Genomic DNA, 5,804 nt, shown 5'->3' with positions numbered 1-5,804 from the left:
ATACATATACACAAACACGTATATGCATATAATACACATACCTACACATATATATATACATATATATTTACACACATATGCATATGTATATATGTATACACACACGTGCGCGTACACACACACACACGTGTGTGTGAGTATGCATTCTTCATTCTTTCAAAATTTCATGAACTTCCCCCATACATTAACAATGCCCAGATGTTGATGTTTGTTTGACAAACTTCCTTGTTTCTGTTCCGTTCATAGAAGCACCACCTGGACCATTCTTCTTCTCTTGTAAATCTCTAGTTACTTGATCCACAGAAACAGAAAGAAAAAAACAAAAAAAAACTGATAAGAAACAAAAAAGGAAGAAACAACTCCTATACTCACCAAAACCCTTGACGACCCACGCTTGTGTTCTACTAACACATTTTCCTCTTCTTCATCAAATGGCCACCAAAGAGATGCATTTCACAACACCCCACATAGTATCTCTACCTTTGGTAGCTTTGGTACATCTTCTGCTGCCTCATGTTGTGCGTCTCAATGTAGTCAATTAGTTTTCATCCTTTATCGATTTGCAGAAGTCTCCAAGATATAATCTCTGTTATTGTCTGTTATTTCAGCATCATAACAGTGGCCAGCAGAATCTAATCTATTTTGAGTTACAAGCTTTATATTGTGACCCAATACAGTCGAGCAATTTTCATCTTCTATTAAGGTACAGAAATCTCCAAGATGTAAGCGCTGATATATATGAAGAAGAACATTCAGCTGTAGAAACTATGCCAAAGCAAACACTGGTGCATGATGCAGCAGTCTTTGAACTCATTGGATGTGGTCAAACCATCAAACACAAACCAGCATTTTTTACATTATTTACATTTGACGGATATTTGTCCTCATCTTGTTTGTTGTTAACACCACATTTCGGCTGATATACCCTCCAGCCTTCATCAGATATCTTGGGGAAATTTCGAACCTGGGTTCTCATTCCTAAGGTATTTTTCAATGTCATTATTATTATTATTTAGGTCACTGCTTGGAATCGACCTCGGAATCTTGGGGTTAGTAGCCCACGCTCTTAACCACTACGCCATATGCCCTTGGGCATATGGCGTAGTGGTTATAATAATAATAATAATAATAATAATAACATCGAAAAATACCTTAGGAATGAGAACCCAGGTTTGAAATTTCCCTAAGACACCTGATGAAGGCTGGAGGGTATATCAGCCGAAATGTGGTGTTAACAACAAACAAGATGAGGACAAATATCTGTCAAATGTAAATAATGTAAATAATGTACATAATTCCTCATCTCTTAAATATAGAACTGTACAAACTAGCATTTTAGATCGTTCTCAAATCATGCAGACTTGTAAGGGCCCGTTTCCCAGTTTCCATGGCATATATATTCCCCACCTGGAGGAGACACTGTTCCATTGCAGGATTGTTAATTTTTTTGCCAGCTGAGTGGACTGGAGCAACGTGAAATGAAGTGTGTTGCTCAAGAACATAACATGTCACCTGGTCCAGGAATCGAAACTACAATCTTAAGCTCATGAGTCCAACACCCTAACCACTAAGCAACGTGCCTCCTCTACGCAGACCAGCATGGAAGATGGACATTAAAATATGATAATGATGCTGATGATACTGATAATGATGATGAGGAAGATGAGGATGAGGATGCTGCTGCTGATGATGATGATGATAAGGAGGAGGTGAAGGATTGTAACAAATTTGCTAATACAAAAGAAACAACAAACATTGACTGAAGATAAGACACAGTACATGGTATAGAATCAAATATTTATTTTACAAAAGTGGGGTTTTACAGGGATTTCGAAGTTACACTGAAGAGGCATGCTCATCAAGGGTCTTCAACTAACCTCATCGGAAAAAGATCTGGTGATACACCAAAGACATTTACTTCACAGAATGATGAACTTTTGAACAAACTAATATGATTGGTATGATTGATATGATTAACTCAATACCCCTTGAGTACACTGCCCCAGTATGACCAGAGCCAATGACTGAAGTCAGTTAAAATACTGGAATAAAAGAATGAGGGTTAGAACGTCTCTATAAGAGATGAAAATAGTAACTATGCTGAGAAGTAATGTTTATCCCCACATCAGTATGGCTGTTTGATGTTACTAATGTTTTTAAACCCAAGAAGAGCTTCTTCCAGCTGGTTATTAATGCAATCTGCAAGCAGTGGAGCAAATATATATTGCAAGCTAGGAAGCAAACAACTGCCATGTTCTAACAGATGACAGGAGCACCAGACCAAATGGTTTTGGATTATTTGTGCCCCTCATTAGTAGTGAACACTCAGCTGCTAGAGATAGAAGGAATTTGCTCCAGCTTGCAACGAAGGTGGAAGATTTTTGAGGTTTGTGGCATGGTGAGTCAGTAGAGATGAAGTTGGATTTAGGGGTGAAAATATTTAAGGATGATTATTTCACACATTAGTGATAGGGAAAGATGAATGAATGGATGGATGGATGGATGGATTGATGGATGGATGGATGAATGAGTAATGGTGGTGGTGGTGGTTGTGTTGTTGTTGGTGGTGGTGGTCATGGTGGTGGTGGTTATATTGGTGTTGGTGATGGTTGTTTTGATGGTGGTGATGGTGGTGGCAGTGGTGACATTCATGCTTATGGTACTGGTAGTAATGATGTTGGAGAGGGTTTTTGTAGTGGTGTCAGGGGGCATGCTGCTGATGGTAGTGGTGGTAGTGATGTTGGTGATGGTTGCAATGGCAGTGGTGGTGGTACCTAAGATGATGACTAGTGCTGGCAGCATTGGTTGTGGTGATAGTAGTAGTGGTGATGGTAGTAGTGGTGGTGATGGCCATGACGATGTGTGGTGGTGGTGGTGGTGGTGTCCCTTTCCATGGTGTAGATGTCAATGGTGTTGTCGTTAGAGTAAAACAGTGTTCGTAAGAAGTAAGACAACGATGAGAGCAGCCATTTTAATTTAAGTTAGTCTCGAGATTTTTGTTGTTATTGTTGTTGTTGTTGATGTTGTTGTTGATGTTGTTGTTGTTTTTTGCTCAACAAATGATATTTGTCTAGAATACACTTTCTTCTAATTACAACTTTAGTTTCATGAATACATAGTCGCTAATGTCTATTTGTGTGTGGGTATGTGCATGTTTGTTAATATATGTTAGGATAAGCATGTTTGCTTGTGTATGAGTAAATGTGTGTGTACTAATCTTGTGTGTGTATGTGCAAGCTTGTTTGTGCATGTATGTGTGGGTGGATATGCTTCTTAGTTTATATGTGAGTGTGCATGTGTGCATATTTGTTAGTATATGTTAGTATATGCATGTACTTGTCTTGCTGTGTGTTCGTATCTTATCTTATTTTAAAAGATTTCCTCTTTCGTTTTCTTTTTCTTTTTGTTGCATTCGTTCTGTGGAAATGGTAGATATGTTTGTTGTAAAAATTAATGAAGTGGGAAATCTTTGTTTGTTTGTTATCCAAGAATTCCATTGATCTTGAGAAACACTGGCAGATAGTAAAATTTTAAAGACTGCCGACTTATTCTTATCAAAAATCTCTTTTGAGAACTTAAAGCAGTATGTTCCAAAACTGTAAAAGCCAGTAAGAATGTTTGTAAAAACAAATTGACGAGCAATTTAGAAACATAAAATAGAATTTTTATTAAATTATTCCAAACTACTAATCAGCAACAAAAAAAGAAAGAAAGAAAGAAAGAAATTATTGAAAATAATTGACCAAACTTCAGTTCTTTTAAATAAACTACATTTTTCTAACCCACCTCCCTTCTTCCTCCACTCTACCCTTCTACCATAAGTTCACATCATTTGTAGAGCATTAGCTCTGTTTCACAAGAGATTTCAGTTTTATTAATTTTGGTTTTTCTTTTTATTAATCCTTTAATTAGTTTGACAACAAGCACATAAATAAGTTATATTGAGCTGCCAATAGGAGTTCAATCCTATTTCAAGTTCTTGACATTGTTTATATTTGTATTTTGTAAATAAATAATACTCACTCAAAAAAAAAAAAAAAATAATAATAATAATAATAATAATATCAAAGCTGAAAAAAAGCAAAACAAAAACAAACAAAAATAAAACAAGGAAAGAACGGTGGAGCCCTATATTTCACTGCCTTTTTCTGGATCATTCTGTTTCCTTTCGTGGATCTGTTTATGGATTATTTTATTTATGGATCGATCTATTTTCTTTTCTAGATTTTTCTGTCTACTATTTATGCAGTGAAGAATAGTGCATTTGGTAAGAGCTTTCTAATGAGCCAATCACTGGTTTACAATGTTTCTGATGACAAAAAAGAGCATAGCAGTGTAAGTGCACCTCCCGAGAAAATGTCATGATTTTCTAACAAGTATACACATGCATAAGATACACTGATGTATATATACCTACATGAATTCATATATATACAAAAGCACACATGCATATATATCACTTCTTCTCCCTTTTCCTCTCTTTCACTTTTTCTCTGTATGTATACATGTATCTATATATGGATGTGTATATATATGTGTGTGTGTGTGTGTATACACACACATAGATAGATAGTTAAATAGACAGACAGACAGATAGATAGATAGACAGACAGATATACAGAGTGTGGTGAATAAAGTGTCATCTAAATTACACAAAAATGAATACGACATTGACATCTCATTTTAACATACATTTACCAAAATTACATAAAAATATCTTGAAATACTAAAGAGTAAATTTATTCAATAAAATCACCATTGGCTTCAACCACAGCCTCCAGACGACTTCAGAATCCCCAGCGATTCTTCTGGATAGTCTCCTAAGTTGGTGAATGCAGCCATAATCCTTGCCTTCAGTCCATCTTTGGTGTTACAAGGAGTTTTGTTGGTCTCTCGCTCAGCTGCGCCCCCACACATAATAATCAAAGGGGTTGTTGGTCTGGGGAGTTAGATGGCCAGGTGTTAGGGGTGATGTGGTCTCAGAAATTGTCTGACAGCTTCTGTGGCATGGTGTAGAGTCCTATTGCCAGACATAGGGTCTTCCAGCAGCCACCCTCTTGACCCAGGGCAGCACTACCTCCTCCAGGCACTTGATGTAGGTCTCCATGTTGAGTCTGAGGTCGTGTGGGAAGATGAATGGAGGCATAATGTCACCATCACTAGTGATCACTCCAAACACCATGATGTTGGATGTTTGATTTTTATCACTTTCGGTACATGCTTTGGGGACCTGGTAAGCCAACAGTTGTTCTGTGTGTTCACCATCTGATCCTAGCAGAGATTTTTCTCATCTAAGAAAAACCAAAGCATGATTGGTAGGAAAGGATGTTTGGGTTTGTTCAAAAGATTTGTAGAAGAATCTTTCCTCTTGTCCTTGATTGCTTAGGATAAAAATTGGCCCTTTCTCATCTTGTATGAGAAATACCAAATGCCTTCATGATACTACCTGCCTGATAAGAAACTGAGACACTCCCATGTCCCTGGTGATGGACCTGATTGACTTGGAGGGATCATTGTCAATCATGGTCTGGATCTCACCAACAAATTCAGGAGCTCTTTTCTTATCAGAACGATCAGAGTGAGTTTTCCGAGCTGCTGTACCTTCGTAATCACCATTAGATTACTCTGCACTGTTCTCAGATTGCCACCCAAACACTGAAATTTTTATATTGGAGCTCCCAGCACGAATGCTAAGCAGTACAGCATGTCATTTCCAAATTTCTGGCAGAGTGAATTGTGTCATGGTGCTGTTTTTCTCACAGATGGTGCCCAACTGACCCTATTATATTGTGTAGTCAACAAAA

This window comes from Octopus bimaculoides, chromosome 13 (assembly GCF_001194135.2).
Source record: "Octopus bimaculoides isolate UCB-OBI-ISO-001 chromosome 13, ASM119413v2, whole genome shotgun sequence".
Classification (NCBI taxonomy): Eukaryota; Metazoa; Mollusca; class Cephalopoda; order Octopoda; family Octopodidae; genus Octopus; species Octopus bimaculoides.
Note: the sequence above shows the minus strand (reverse complement) of the source record.